The following is a 17,222-nucleotide window of genomic DNA, read 5'->3' on the forward strand; positions in this document are numbered from 1 at the left end:
AATTGGGGGTTCAAAAAACCCCACAGTACCCCTGAAATGCATAGAAAACTGCTTTTTTTTGGCACAGCCAATACAAAAATTGGGGGTTCAAAAAACCCCACAGTACCCCTGAAATGCATAGAAAACTGCTTTTTTTTGGCACAGCCAATAAAAAAATTGGGGGTTCAAAAAAACCCACAGTACCCCTGAAATGCATAGAAAACTGCTTTTTTTTGGCACAGCCAATACAAAAATTGGGGGTTCAAAAAACCCCACAGTACCCCTGAAATGCATAGAAAACTGCTTTTTTTTGGCACAGCCAATACAAAAATTGGGGGTTCAAAAAACCCCACAGTACCCCTGAAATGCATAGAAAACTGCTTTTTTTTGGCACAGCCAATACAAAAATTGGGGGTTCAAAAAACCCCACAGTACCCCTGAAATGCATATAAAACTGCTTTTTTTTTGGCACAGCCAATAAAAAAATTGGGGGTTCAAAAAACCCCACAGTACCCCTGAAATGCATAGAAAACTGCTTTTTTTTGGCAGAGCCAATACAAAAATTGGGGGTTAAAAAAACCCCACAGTACCCCTGAAATGCATAGAAAACTGCTTTTTTTTGGCAGAGCCAATACAAAAATTGGGGGTTCAAAAAACCCCACAGTACCCCTGAAATGCATAGAAAACTGCTTTTTTTTGGCACAGCCAATACAAAAATTGGGGGTTCAAAAAACCCCACAGTACCCCTGAAATGCATAGAAAACTGCTTTTTTTTGGCACAGCCAATAAAAAAATTGGGGGTTCAAAAAACCCCACAGTACCCCTGAAATGCATAGAAAACTGCTTTTTTTTGGCACAGCCAATAAAAAAATTGGGGGTTCAAAAAACCCCACAGTACCCCTGAAATGCATAGAAAACTGCTTTTTTTTGGCACAGCCAATAAAAAAATTGGGGGTTCAAAAAACCCCACAGTACCCTTGAAATGCATATAAAACTGTTTTTTTTTTGGCACAGCCAATAAAAAAATCGGGGGTTCCAAAAACCCCACAGTACCCCTGAAATGCATAGAAAACTGCTTTTTTTTGGCACCGCCAATAAAAAAATTGGGGGTTCAAAAAACCCCACAGTACCCCTGAAATGCATAGAAAACTGCTTTTTTTTGGCACAGCCAATAAAAAAATTGGGGGTTCAAAAAACCCCACAGTACCCCTGAAATGCATAGAAAACTGCTTTGTTTTGGCACAGCCAATAAAAAAATTGGGGGTTCAAAAAACCCCACAGTACCCCTGAAATGCATAGAAAACTGCTTTTTTTTGGCACAGCCAATAAAAAAATTGGGGGTTCAAAAAACCCCACAGTACCCCTGAAATGCATAGAAAACTGCTTTTTTTTGGCACAGCCAATAAAAAAATTGGGGGTTCAAAAAACCCCACAGTACCCCTGAAATGCATATAAAACTGTTTTTTTTTGGCACAGCCAATAAAAAAATTGGGGGTTCAAAAAACCCCACAGTACCCCTGAAATGCATAGAAAACTGCTTTTTTTTGGCACAGCCAATAAAAAAATTGGGGGTTCAAAAAACCCCACAGTACCCCTGAAATGCATAGAAAACTGCTTTTTTTTGGCACAGCCAATAAAAAAATTGGGGGTTCAAAAAACCCCACAGTACCCCTGAAATGCATAGAAAACTGCTTTTTTTTGGCACAGCCAATAAAAAAATTGGGGGTTCAAAAAACCCCACAGTACCCCTGAAATGCATAGAAAACTGCTTTTTTTTGGCACAGCCAATACAAAAATTGGTGGTTCAAAAAACCCCACAGTACCCCTGAAATGCATATAAAACTGCTTTTTTTTTGGCACAGCCAATAAAAAAATTGGGGGTTCAAAAAAACCCCACAGTACCCCTGAAATGCATAGAAAACTGCTTTTTTTTTGCCAAAACGCTAGAAAGGTCAAAGGTCAAAAGGTCAAAGGTCAAATCGCTAGAAAGGTCAAAAATCAAAACGTCAAAGGTCAAAGGTCAAAAGGTCAAAGGTCAAAAGGTCAAATCGCTAGAAAGGTCAAAATGCCACGATGCGCTTTTTTCATCGCTAGAAAGGTCAAAGGTCAAAACACTAGAAAGGTCAAAGGTCAAAACCCCTGAAATGCATAGAAAACCGCTTTTTTTGGCACAGCCAATAAAAAAATTGGGGGTTCAAAAAACCCCACAGTACCCCTGAAATGCATAGAAAACTGCTTTTTTTTGGCACAGCCAATACAAAAATTGGGGGTTCAAAAAACCCCACAGTGCCCTTGAAATGCATATAAAACTGTTTTTTTTTTGGCACAGCCAATAAAAAAATTGGGGGTTCCAAAAACCCCACAGTACCCCTGAAATGCATAGAAAACTGCTTTTTTTTTGGCACAGCCAATAAAAAAATTGGGGGTTCAAAAAACCCCACAGTACCCCTGAAATGCATAGAAAACTGCTTTTTTTTGGCACAGCCAATAAAAAAATTGGGGGTTCAAAAAACCCCACAGTACCCCTGAAATGCATAGAAAACTGCTTTTTTTTGGCACAGCCAATAAAAAAATTGGGGGTTCAAAAAACCCCACAGTACCCCTGAAATGCATAGAAAACTGCTTTTTTTTGGCACAGCCAATAAAAAAATTGGGGGTTCAAAAAACCCCACAGTACCCCTGAAATGCATAGAAAACTGCTTTTTTTTGGCACAGCCAATACAAAAATTGGGGGTTCAAAAAACCCCACAGTACCCCTGAAATGCATAGAAAACTGCTTTTTCCCCACAGGTCAAAACACTAGAAAGGTCAAAGGTCAAAACCCCTGAAATGCATAGAAAACCGCTTTTTTTGGCACAGCCAATAAAAAAATTGGGGGTTCAAAAAACCCCACAGTACCCCTGAAATGCATAGAAAACTGCTTTTTTTTGGCACAGCCAATAAAAAAATTGGGGGTTCAAAAAACCCCACAGTACCCCTGAAATGCATAGAAAACTGCTTTTTTTTGGCACAGCCAATAAAAAAATTGGGGGTTCAAAAAACCCCACAGTACCCCTGAAATGCATAGAAAACTGCTTTTTTTTGGCACAGCCAATAAAAAAATTGGGGGTTCAAAAAACCCCACAGTACCCCTGAAATGCATAGAAAACTGCTTTTTTTTTGCCAAAACGCTAGAAAGGTCAAAGGTCAAAAGGTCAAAGGTCAAATCGCTAGAAAGGTCAAAAATCAAAACGTCAAAGGTCAAAGGTCAAAAGGTCAAAGGTCAAAAGGTCAAATCGCTAGAAAGGTCAAAATGCCACGATGCGCTTTTTTCATCGCTAGAAAGGTCAAAGGTCAAAACACTAGAAAGGTCAAAGGTCAAAACCCCTGAAATGCATAGAAAACCGCTTTTTTTGGCACAGCCAATAAAAAAATTGGGGGTTCAAAAAACCCCACAGTACCCCTGAAATGCATAGAAAACTGCTTTTTTTTGGCACAGCCAATAAAAAAATTGGGGGTTCAAAAAACCCCACAGTGCCCTTGAAATGCATATAAAACTGTTTTTTTTTTGGCACAGCCAATAAAAAAATTGGGGGTTCCAAAAACCCCACAGTACCCCTGAAATGCATAGAAAACTGCTTTTTTTTTGGCACAGCCAATAAAAAAATTGGGGGTTCAAAAAACCCCACAGTACCCCTGAAATGCATAGAAAACTGCTTTTTTTTGGCACAGCCAATAAAAAAATTGGGGGTTCAAAAAACCCCACAGTACCCCTGAAATGCATAGAAAACTGCTTTTTTTTGGCACAGCCAATAAAAAAATTGGGGGTTCAAAAAACCCCACAGTACCCCTGAAATGCATAGAAAACTGCTTTTTTTTGGCACAGCCAATAAAAAAATTGGGGGTTCAAAAAACCCCACAGTACCCCTGAAATGCATAGAAAACTGCTTTTTTTTTGCCAAAACGCTAGAAAGGTCAAAGGTCAAAAGGTCAAAGGTCAAATCGCTAGAAAGGTCAAAAATCAAAACGTCAAAGGTCAAAGGTCAAAAGGTCAAAGGTCAAAAGGTCAAATCGCTAGAAAGGTCAAAATGCCACGATGCGCTTTTTTCATCGCTAGAAAGGTCAAAGGTCAAAACACTAGAAAGGTCAAAGGTCAAAACCCCTGAAATGCATAGAAAACCGCTTTTTTTGGCACAGCCAATAAAAAAATTGGGGGTTCAAAAAACCCCACAGTACCCCTGAAATGCATAGAAAACTGCTTTTTTTTGGCACAGCCAATAAAAAAATTGGGGGTTCAAAAAACCCCACAGTACCCCTGAAATGCATAGAAAACTGCTTTTTTTTGGCACAGCCAATAAAAAAATTGGGGGTTCAAAAAACCCCACAGTACCCCTGAAATGCATAGAAAACTGCTTTTTTTTGGCACAGCCAATAAAAAAATTGGGGGTTCAAAAAACCCCACAGTACCCCTGAAATGCATAGAAAACTGCTTTTTTTTGGCACAGCCAATAAAAAAATTGGGGGTTCAAAAAACCCCACAGTACCCCTGAAATGCATAGAAAACTGCTTTTTTTTTGCCAAAACGCTAGAAAGGTCAAAGGTCAAAAGGTCAAAGGTCAAATCGCTAGAAAGGTCAAAAATCAAAACGTCAAAGGTCAAAGGTCAAAAGGTCAAAGGTCAAAAGGTCAAATCGCTAGAAAGGTCAAAATGCCACGATGCGCTTTTTTCATCGCTAGAAAGGTCAAAGGTCAAAACACTAGAAAGGTCAAAGGTCAAAACCCCTGAAATGCATAGAAAACCGCTTTTTTTGGCACAGCCAATAAAAAAATTGGGGGTTCAAAAAACCCCACAGTACCCCTGAAATGCATAGAAAACTGCTTTTTTTTGGCACAGCCAATAAAAAAATTGGGGGTTCAAAAAACCCCACAGTGCCCTTGAAATGCATATAAAACTGTTTTTTTTTTGGCACAGCCAATAAAAAAATTGGGGGTTCCAAAAACCCCACAGTACCCCTGAAATGCATAGAAAACTGCTTTTTTTTTGGCACAGCCAATAAAAAAATTGGGGGTTCAAAAAACCCCACAGTACCCCTGAAATGCATAGAAAACTGCTTTTTTTTGGCACAGCCAATAAAAAAATTGGGGGTTCAAAAAACCCCACAGTACCCCTGAAATGCATAGAAAACTGCTTTTTTTTTGCACAGCCAATAAAAAAATTGGGGGTTCAAAAAACCCCACAGTACCCCTGAAATGCATAGAAAACTGCTTTTTTTTGGCACAGCCAATAAAAAAATTGGGGGTTCAAAAAACCCCACAGTACCCCTGAAATGCATAGAAAACTGCTTTTTTTTGGCACAGCCAATACAAAAATTGGGGGTTCAAAAAACCCCACAGTACCCCTGAAATGCATATAAAACTGCTTTTTTTTTGGCACAGCCAATAAAAAAATTGGGGGTTCAAAAAACCCCACAGTACCCCTGAAATGCATAGAAAACTGCTTTTTTTTGGCAGAGCCAATACAAAAATTGGGGGTTCAAAAAACCCCACAGTACCCCTGAAATGCATAGAAAACTGCTTTTTTTTGGCACAGCCAATACAAAAATTGGGGGTTCAAAAAACCCCACAGTACCCCTGAAATGCATAGAAAACTGCTTTTTTTTGGCACAGCCAATAAAAAAATTGGGGGTTCAAAAAAACCCACAGTACCCCTGAAATGCATAGAAAACTGCTTTTTTTTGGCACAGCCAATACAAAAATTGGGGGTTCAAAAAACCCCACAGTACCCCTGAAATGCATAGAAAACTGCTTTTTTTTGGCACAGCCAATAAAAAAATTGGGGGTTCAAAAAACCCCACAGTACCCCTGAAATGCATAGAAAACTGCTTTTTTTTGGCACAGCCAATAAAAAAATTGGGGGTTCAAAAAACCCCACAGTACCCCTGAAATGCATAGAAAACTGCTTTTTTTTGGCACAGCCAATACAAAAATTGGGGGTTCAAAAAACCCCACAGTACCCCTGAAATGCATATAAAACTGCTTTTTTTTTGGCACAGCCAATACAAAAATTGGGGGTTCAAAAAACCCCACAGTACCCCTGAAATGCATAGAAAACTGTTTTTTTTTGGCACAGCCAATAAAAAAATTGGGGGTTCAAAAAACCCCACAGTACCCCTGAAATGCATAGAAAACTGCTTTTTTTTGGCAGAGCCAATACAAAAATTGGGGGTTCAAAAAACCCCACAGTACCCCTGAAATGCATAGAAAACTGCTTTTTTTTGGCACAGCCAATACAAAAATTGGGGGTTCAAAAAACCCCACAGTACCCCTGAAATGCATAGAAAACTGCTTTTTTTTGGCACAGCCAATAAAAAAATTGGGGGTTCAAAAAAACCCACAGTACCCCTGAAATGCATAGAAAACTGCTTTTTTTTGGCACAGCCAATACAAAAATTGGGGGTTCAAAAAACCCCACAGTACCCCTGAAATGCATAGAAAACTGCTTTTTTTTGGCACAGCCAATAAAAAAATTGGGGGTTCAAAAAACCCCACAGTACCCCTGAAATGCATAGAAAACTGCTTTTTTTTGGCACAGCCAATAAAAAAATTGGGGGTTCAAAAAACCCCACAGTACCCCTGAAATGCATAGAAAACTGCTTTTTTTTGGCACAGCCAATACAAAAATTGGGGGTTCAAAAAACCCCACAGTACCCCTGAAATGCATATAAAACTGCTTTTTTTTTGGCACAGCCAATAAAAAAATTGGGGGTTCAAAAAACCCCACAGTACCCCTGAAATGCATAGAAAACAGCTTTTTTTTGGCACAGCCAATAAAAAAATTGGGGGTTCAAAAAACCCCACAGTACCCCTGAAATGCATAGAAAACTGCTTTTTTTTGGCACAGCCAATAAAAAAATTGGGGGTTCAAAAAACCCCACAGTACCCCTGAAATGCATAGAAAACTGCTTTTTTTTGGCACAGCCAATACAAAAATTGGGGGTTCAAAAAACCCCACAGTACCCCTGAAATGCATATAAAACTGCTTTTTTTTTGGCACAGCCAATAAAAAAATTGGGGGTTCAAAAAACCCCACAGTACCCCTGAAATGCATAGAAAACTGCTTTTTTTTTGCCAAAACGCTAGAAAGGTCAAAGGTCAAAAGGTCAAAGGTCAAATCGCTAGAAAGGTCAAAAATCAAAACGTCAAAGGCCAAAGGTCAAAAGGTCAAAGGTCAAAAGGTCAAATCGCTAGAAAGGTCAAAATGCCACATGCGCTTTTTTCATCGCTAGAAAGGTCAAAGGTCAAAACCTCAGAAAGGTCAAAGGTCAAAACCCCTGAAATGCATAGAAAACCGCTTTTTTTGGCACAGCCAATAAAAAAATTGGGGGTTCAAAAAACCCCACAGTACCCCTGAAATGCATAGAAAACTGCTTTTTTTTGGCACAGCCAATAAAAAAATTGGGGGTTCAAAAAACCCCACAGTACCCCTGAAATGCATAGAAAACTGCTTTTTTTTGGCACAGCCAATAAAAAAATTGGGGGTTCAAAAAACCCCACAGTACCCCTGAAATGCATAGAAAACTGCTTTTTTTGGCACAGCCAATAAAAAAATTGGGGGTTAAAAAAAACCCCACAGTACCCCTGAAATGCATAGAAAACTGCTTTTTTTTGGCACAGCCAATAAAAAAATTGGGGGTTCAAAAAACCCCACAGTACCCCTGAAATGCATAGAAAACTGCTTTTTTTTGGCACAGCCAATAAAAAAATTGGGGGTTCAAAAAACCCCACAGTACCCCTGAAATGCATAGAAAACTGCTTTTTTTTGGCACAGCCAATAAAAAAATTGGGGGTTCAAAAAACCCCACAGTACCCCTGAAATGCATAGAAAACTGCTTTTTTTTGGCACAGCCAATAAAAAAATTGGGGGTTCAAAAAACCCCACAGTACCCCTGAAATGCATAGAAAACTGCTTTTTTTTGGCACAGCCAATAAAAAAATTGGGGGTTCAAAAAACCCCACAGTACCCCTGAAATGCATAGAAAACTGCTTTTTTTTGGCACAGCCAATAAAAAAATTGGGGGTTCAAAAAACCCCACAGTACCCCTGAAATGCATAGAAAACTGCTTTTTTTTGGCACAGCCAATACAAAAATTGGTGGTTCAAAAAACCCCACAGTACCCCTGAAATGCATATAAAACTGCTTTTTTTTGGCACAGCCAATAAAAAAATTGGGGGTTCAAAAAACCCCACAGTACCCCTGAAATGCATAGAAAACTGCTTTTTTTTTGCCAAAACGCTAGAAAGGTCAAAGGTCAAAAGGTCAAAGGTCAAATCGCTAGAAAGGTCAAAAATCAAAACGTCAAAGGTCAAAGGTCAAAAGGTCAAAGGTCAAAAGGTCAAATCGCTAGAAAGGTCAAAATGCCACGATGCGCTTTTTTCATCGCTAGAAAGGTCAAAGGTCAAAACACTAGAAAGGTCAAAGGTCAAAACCCCTGAAATGCATAGAAAACCGCTTTTTTTGGCACAGCCAATAAAAAAATTGGGGGTTCAAAAAACCCCACAGTACCCCTGAAATGCATAGAAAACTGCTTTTTTTTGGCACAGCCAATAAAAAAATTGGGGGTTCAAAAAACCCCACAGTGCCCTTGAAATGCATATAAAACTGTTTTTTTTTTGGCACAGCCAATAAAAAAATTGGGGGTTCCAAAAACCCCACAGTACCCCTGAAATGCATAGAAAACTGCTTTTTTTTTGGCACAGCCAATAAAAAAATTGGGGGTTCAAAAAACCCCACAGTACCCCTGAAATGCATAGAAAACTGCTTTTTTTTGGCACAGCCAATAAAAAAATTGGGGGTTCAAAAAACCCCACAGTACCCCTGAAATGCATAGAAAACTGCTTTTTTTTGGCACAGCCAATAAAAAAATTGGGGGTTCAAAAAACCCCACAGTACCCCTGAAATGCATAGAAAACTGCTTTTTTTTGGCACAGCCAATAAAAAAATTGGGGGTTCAAAAAACCCCACAGTACCCCTGAAATGCATAGAAAACTGCTTTTTTTTGGCACAGCCAATACAAAAATTGGGGGTTCAAAAAACCCCACAGTACCCCTGAAATGCATATAAAACTGCTTTTTTTTTGGCACAGCCAATAAAAAAATTGGGGGTTCAAAAAACCCCACAGTACCCCTGAAATGCATAGAAAACTGCTTTTTTTTGGCAGAGCCAATACAAAAATTGGGGGTTCAAAAAACCCCACAGTACCCCTGAAATGCATAGAAAACTGCTTTTTTTTGGCACAGCCAATACAAAAATTGGGGGTTCAAAAAACCCCACAGTACCCCTGAAATGCATAGAAAACTGCTTTTTTTTGGCAGAGCCAATACAAAAATTGGGGGTTCAAAAAAACCCACAGTACCCCTGAAATGCATAGAAAACTGCTTTTTTTTGGCACAGCCAATACAAAAATTGGGGGTTCAAAAAACCCCACAGTACCCCTGAAATGCATAGAAAACTGCTTTTTTTTGGCACAGCCAATAAAAAAATTGGGGGTTCAAAAAACCCCACAGTACCCCTGAAATGCATAGAAAACTGCTTTTTTTTGGCACAGCCAATAAAAAAATTGGGGGTTCAAAAAATCCCACAGTACCCCTGAAATGCATAGAAAACTGCTTTTTTTTGGCACAGCCAATAAAAAAATTGGGGGTTCAAAAAACCCCACAGTACCCTTGAAATGCATATAAAACTGTTTTTTTTTTGGCACAGCCAATAAAAAAATCGGGGGTTCCAAAAACCCCACAGTACCCCTGAAATGCATAGAAAACTGCTTTTTTTTGGCACCGCCAATAAAAAAATTGGGGGTTCAAAAAACCCCACAGTACCCCTGAAATGCATAGAAAACTGCTTTTTTTTGGCACAGCCAATAAAAAAATTGGGGGTTCAAAAAACCCCACAGTACCCCTGAAATGCATAGAAAACTGCTTTGTTTTGGCACAGCCAATAAAAAAATTGGGGGTTCAAAAAACCCCACAGTACCCCTGAAATGCATAGAAAACTGCTTTTTTTTGGCACAGCCAATAAAAAAATTGGGGGTTCAAAAAACCCCACAGTACCCCTGAAATGCATAGAAAACTGCTTTTTTTTGGCACAGCCAATAAAAAAATTGGGGGTTCAAAAAACCCCACAGTACCCCTGAAATGCATATAAAACTGTTTTTTTTTGGCACAGCCAATAAAAAAATTGGGGGTTCAAAAAACCCCACAGTACCCCTGAAATGCATAGAAAACTGCTTTTTTTTGGCACAGCCAATAAAAAAATTGGGGGTTCAAAAAACCCCACAGTACCCCTGAAATGCATAGAAAACTGCTTTTTTTTGGCACAGCCAATAAAAAAATTGGGGGTTCAAAAAACCCCACAGTACCCCTGAAATGCATAGAAAACTGCTTTTTTTTGGCACAGCCAATAAAAAAATTGGGGGTTCAAAAAACCCCACAGTACCCCTGAAATGCATAGAAAACTGCTTTTTTTTGGCACAGCCAATACAAAAATTGGTGGTTCAAAAAACCCCACAGTACCCCTGAAATGCATATAAAACTGCTTTTTTTTTGGCACAGCCAATAAAAAAATTGGGGGTTCAAAAAACCCCACAGTACCCCTGAAATGCATAGAAAACTGCTTTTTTTTGCCAAAACGCTAGAAAGGTCAAAGGTCAAAAGGTCAAAGGTCAAATCGCTAGAAAGGTCAAAAATCAAAACGTCAAAGGTCAAAGGTCAAAAGGTCAAAGGTCAAAAGGTCAAATCGCTAGAAAGGTCAAAATGCCACGATGCGCTTTTTTCATCGCTAGAAAGGTCAAAGGTCAAAACACTAGAAAGGTCAAAGGTCAAAACCCCTGAAATGCATAGAAAACCGCTTTTTTTGGCACAGCCAATAAAAAAATTGGGGGTTCAAAAAACCCCACAGTACCCCTGAAATGCATAGAAAACTGCTTTTTTTTGGCACAGCCAATAAAAAAATTGGGGGTTCAAAAAACCCCACAGTGCCCTTGAAATGCATATAAAACTGTTTTTTTTTTGGCACAGCCAATAAAAAAATTGGGGGTTCCAAAAACCCCACAGTACCCCTGAAATGCATAGAAAACTGCTTTTTTTTTGGCACAGCCAATAAAAAAATTGGGGGTTCAAAAAACCCCACAGTACCCCTGAAATGCATAGAAAACTGCTTTTTTTTGGCACAGCCAATAAAAAAATTGGGGGTTCAAAAAACCCCACAGTACCCCTGAAATGCATAGAAAACTGCTTTTTTTTGGCACAGCCAATAAAAAAATTGGGGGTTCAAAAAACCCCACAGTACCCCTGAAATGCATAGAAAACTGCTTTTTTTTGGCACAGCCAATAAAAAAATTGGGGGTTCAAAAAACCCCACAGTACCCCTGAAATGCATAGAAAACTGCTTTTTTTTGGCACAGCCAATACAAAAATTGGGGGTTCAAAAAACCCCACAGTACCCCTGAAATGCATATAAAACTGCTTTTTTTTTGGCACAGCCAATAAAAAAATTGGGGGTTCAAAAAACCCCACAGTACCCCTGAAATGCATAGAAAACTGCTTTTTTTTGGCAGAGCCAATACAAAAATTGGGGGTTCAAAAAACCCCACAGTACCCCTGAAATGCATAGAAAACTGCTTTTTTTTGGCACAGCCAATACAAAAATTGGGGGTTCAAAAAACCCCACAGTACCCCTGAAATGCATAGAAAACTGCTTTTTTTTGGCACAGCCAATAAAAAAATTGGGGGTTCAAAAAAACCCACAGTACCCCTGAAATGCATAGAAAACTGCTTTTTTTTGGCACAGCCAATACAAAAATTGGGGGTTCAAAAAACCCCACAGTACCCCTGAAATGCATAGAAAACTGCTTTTTTTTGGCACAGCCAATAAAAAAATTGGGGGTTCAAAAAACCCCACAGTACCCCTGAAATGCATAGAAAACTGCTTTTTTTTGGCACAGCCAATAAAAAAATTGGGGGTTCAAAAAACCCCACAGTACCCCTGAAATGCATAGAAAACTGCTTTTTTTTGGCACAGCCAATACAAAAATTGGGGGTTCAAAAAACCCCACAGTACCCCTGAAATGCATATAAAACTGCTTTTTTTTTGGCACAGCCAATACAAAAATTGGGGGTTCAAAAAACCCCACAGTACCCCTGAAATGCATAGAAAACTGCTTTTTTTTTGGCACAGCCAATAAAAAAATTGGGGGTTCAAAAAACCCCACAGTACCCCTGAAATGCATAGAAAACTGCTTTTTTTTGGCAGAGCCAATACAAAAATTGGGGGTTCAAAAAACCCCACAGTACCCCTGAAATGCATAGAAAACTGCTTTTTTTTGGCACAGCCAATACAAAAATTGGGGGTTCAAAAAACCCCACAGTACCCCTGAAATGCATAGAAAACTGCTTTTTTTTGGCACAGCCAATAAAAAAATTGGGGGTTCAAAAAAACCCACAGTACCCCTGAAATGCATAGAAAACTGCTTTTTTTTGGCACAGCCAATACAAAAATTGGGGGTTCAAAAAACCCCACAGTACCCCTGAAATGCATAGAAAACTGCTTTTTTTTGGCACAGCCAATAAAAAAATTGGGGGTTCAAAAAACCCCACAGTACCCCTGAAATGCATAGAAAACTGCTTTTTTTTGGCACAGCCAATAAAAAAATTGGGGGTTCAAAAAACCCCACAGTACCCCTGAAATGCATAGAAAACTGCTTTTTTTTGGCACAGCCAATACAAAAATTGGGGGTTCAAAAAACCCCACAGTACCCCTGAAATGCATATAAAACTGCTTTTTTTTTGGCACAGCCAATAAAAAAATTGGGGGTTCAAAAAACCCCACAGTACCCCTGAAATGCATAGAAAACAGCTTTTTTTTGGCACAGCCAATACAAAAATTGGGGGTTCAAAAAACCCCACAGTACCCCTGAAATGCATAGAAAACTGCTTTTTTTTGGCACAGCCAATAAAAAAATTGGGGGTTCAAAAAACCCCACAGTACCCCTGAAATGCATATAAAACTGCTTTTTTTTGGCACAGCCAATAAAAAAATTGGGGGTTCAAAAAACCCCACAGTACCCCTGAAATGCATAGAAAACTGCTTTTTTTTGGCACAGCCAATAAAAAAATTGGGGGTTCAAAAAACCCCACAGTACCCCTGAAATGCATAGAAAACTGCTTTTTTTTGGCACAGCCAATACAAAAATTGGGGGTTCAAAAAACCCCACAGTACCCCTGAAATGCACATAAAACTGCTTTTTTTTTGGCACAGCCAATAAAAAAATTGGGGGTTCAAAAAACCCCACAGTACCCCTGAAATGCATAGAAAACTGCTTTTTTTTTGCCAAAACGCTAGAAAGGTCAAAGGTCAAAAGGTCAAAGGTCAAATCGCTAGAAAGGTCAAAAATCAAAACGTCAAAGGTCAAAGGTCAAAAGGTCAAAGGTCAAAAGGTCAAATCGCTAGAAAGGTCAAAATGCCACGATGCGCTTTTTTCATCGCTAGAAAGGTCAAAGGTCAAAACCTCAGAAAGGTCAAAGGTCAAAACCCCTGAAATGCATAGAAAACCGCTTTTTTTGGCACAGCCAATAAAAAAATTGGGGGTTCAAAAAACCCCACAGTACCCCTGAAATGCATAGAAAACTGCTTTTTTTTGGCACAGCCAATAAAAAAATTGGGGGTTCAAAAAACCCCACAGTACCCCTGAAATGCATAGAAAACTGCTTTTTTTTGGCACAGCCAATAAAAAAATTGGGGGTTCAAAAAACCCCACAGTACCCCTGAAATGCATAGAAAACTGCTTTTTTTGGCACAGCCAATAAAAAAATTGGGGGTTAAAAAAAACCCCACAGTACCCCTGAAATGCATAGAAAACTGCTTTTTTTTGGCACAGCCAATAAAAAAATTGGGGGTTCAAAAAACCCCACAGTACCCCTGAAATGCATAGAAAACTGCTTTTTTTTGGCACAGCCAATAAAAAAATTGGGGGTTCAAAAAACCCCACAGTACCCCTGAAATGCATAGAAAACTGCTTTTTTTTGGCACAGCCAATAAAAAAATTGGGGGTTCAAAAAACCCCACAGTACCCCTGAAATGCATAGAAAACTGCTTTTTTTTGGCACAGCCAATAAAAAAATTGGGGGTTCAAAAAACCCCACAGTACCCCTGAAATGCATAGAAAACTGCTTTTTTTTGGCACAGCCAATAAAAAAATTGGGGGTTCAAAAAACCCCACAGTACCCCTGAAATGCATAGAAAACTGCTTTTTTTTGGCACAGCCAATAAAAAAATTGGGGGTTCAAAAAACCCCACAGTACCCCTGAAATGCATAGAAAACTGCTTTTTTTTGGCACAGCCAATACAAAAATTGGTGGTTCAAAAAACCCCACAGTACCCCTGAAATGCATATAAAACTGCTTTTTTTTTGGCACAGCCAATAAAAAAATTGGGGGTTCAAAAAACCCCACAGTACCCCTGAAATGCATAGAAAACTGCTTTTTTTTTGCCAAAACGCTAGAAAGGTCAAAGGTCAAAAGGTCAAAGGTCAAATCGCTAGAAAGGTCAAAAATCAAAACGTCAAAGGTCAAAGGTCAAAAGGTCAAAGGTCAAAAGGTCAAATCGCTAGAAAGGTCAAAATGCCACGATGCGCTTTTTTCATCGCTAGAAAGGTCAAAGGTCAAAACACTAGAAAGGTCAAAGGTCAAAACCCCTGAAATGCATAGAAAACCGCTTTTTTTGGCACAGCCAATAAAAAAATTGGGGGTTCAAAAAACCCCACAGTACCCCTGAAATGCATAGAAAACTGCTTTTTTTTGGCACAGCCAATAAAAAAATTGGGGGTTCAAAAAACCCCACAGTGCCCTTGAAATGCATATAAAACTGTTTTTTTTTTGGCACAGCCAATAAAAAAATTGGGGGTTCCAAAAACCCCACAGTACCCCTGAAATGCATAGAAAACTGCTTTTTTTTTGGCACAGCCAATAAAAAAATTGGGGGTTCAAAAAACCCCACAGTACCCCTGAAATGCATAGAAAACTGCTTTTTTTTGGCACAGCCAATAAAAAAATTGGGGGTTCAAAAAACCCCACAGTACCCCTGAAATGCATAGAAAACTGCTTTTTTTTGGCACAGCCAATAAAAAAATTGGGGGTTCAAAAAACCCCACAGTACCCCTGAAATGCATAGAAAACTGCTTTTTTTTGGCACAGCCAATAAAAAAATTGGGGGTTCAAAAAACCCCACAGTACCCCTGAAATGCATAGAAAACTGCTTTTTTTTGGCACAGCCAATACAAAAATTGGGGGTTCAAAAAACCCCACAGTACCCCTGAAATGCATATAAAACTGCTTTTTTTTGGCACAGCCAATAAAAAAATTGGGGGTTCAAAAAACCCCACAGTACCCCTGAAATGCATAGAAAACTGCTTTTTTTTGGCAGAGCCAATACAAAAATTGGGGGTTCAAAAAACCCCACAGTACCCCTGAAATGCATAGAAAACTGCTTTTTTTTGGCACAGCCAATACAAAAATTGGGGGTTCAAAAAAACCCACAGTACCCCTGAAATGCATAGAAAACTGCTTTTTTTTGGCACAGCCAATACAAAAATTGGGGGTTCAAAAAACCCCACAGTACCCCTGAAATGCATAGAAAACTGCTTTTTTTTGGCACAGCCAATAAAAAAATTGGGGGTTCAAAAAACCCCACAGTACCCCTGAAATGCATAGAAAACTGCTTTTTTTTGGCACAGCCAATAAAAAAATTGGGGGTTCAAAAAACCCCACAGTACCCCTGAAATGCATAGAAAACTGCTTTTTTTTGGCACAGCCAATACAAAAATTGGGGGTTCAAAAAACCCCACAGTACCCCTGAAATGCATATAAAACTGCTTTTTTTTTGGCACAGCCAATAAAAAAATTGGGGGTTCAAAAAACCCCACAGTACCCCTGAAATGCATAGAAAACAGCTTTTTTTTGGCACAGCCAATAAAAAAATTGGGGGTTCAAAAAACCCCACAGTACCCCTGAAATGCATAGAAAACTGCTTTTTTTTGGCACAGCCAATAAAAAAATTGGGGGTTCAAAAAACCCCACAGTACCCCTGAAATGCATAGAAAACTGCTTTTTTTTGGCACAGCCAATACAAAAATTGGGGGTTCAAAAAACCCCACAGTACCCCTGAAATGCATATAAAACTGCTTTTTTTTTGGCACAGCCAATAAAAAAATTGGGGGTTCAAAAAACCCCACAGTACCCCTGAAATGCATAGAAAACAGCTTTTTTTTGGCACAGCCAATAAAAAAATTGGGGGTTCAAAAAACCCCACAGTACCCCTGAAATGCATAGAAAACTGCTTTTTTTTGGCACAGCCAATAAAAAAATTGGGGGTTCAAAAAACCCCACAGTACCCCTGAAATGCATAGAAAACTGCTTTTTTTTGGCACAGCCAATACAAAAATTGGGGGTTCAAAAAACCCCACAGTACCCCTGAAATGCATATAAAACTGCTTTTTTTTTGGCACAGCCAATAAAAAAATTGGGGGTTCAAAAAACCCCACAGTACCCCTGAAATGCATAGAAAACTGCTTTTTTTTGCCAAAACGCTAGAAAGGTCAAAGGTCAAAAGGTCAAAGGTCAAATCGCTAGAAAGGTCAAAAATCAAAACGTCAAAGGTCAAAGGTCAAAAGGTCAAAGGTCAAAAGGTCAAATCGCTAGAAAGGTCAAAATGCCACGATGCGCTTTTTTCATCGCTAGAAAGGTCAAAGGTCAAAACACTAGAAAGGTCAAAGGTCAAAACCCCTGAAATGCATAGAAAACCGCTTTTTTGGCACAGCCAATAAAAAAATTGGGGGTTCAAAAAACCCCACAGTACCCCTGAAATGCATAGAAAACTGCTTTTTTTTGGCACAGCCAATAAAAAAATTGGGGGTTCAAAAAACCCCACAGTACCCTTGAAATGCATATAAAACTGTTTTTTTTTTGGCACAGCCAATAAAAAAATTGGGGGTTCCAAAAACCCCACAGTACCCCTGAAATGCATAGAAAACTGCTTTTTTTTTGGCACAGCCAATAAAAAAATTGGGGGTTCAAAAAACCCCACAGTACCCCTGAAATGCATAGAAAACAGCTTTTTTTTGGCACAGCCAATAAAAAAATTGGGGGTTCAAAAAACCCCACAGTACCCCTGAAATGCATAGAAAACTGCTTTTTTTTGGCACAGCCAATAAAAAA

Source organism: Electrona antarctica (genome assembly GCF_951216825.1).
Source record: "Electrona antarctica genome assembly, chromosome: 16".
NCBI lineage: Eukaryota > Metazoa > Chordata > Actinopteri > Myctophiformes > Myctophidae > Electrona > Electrona antarctica.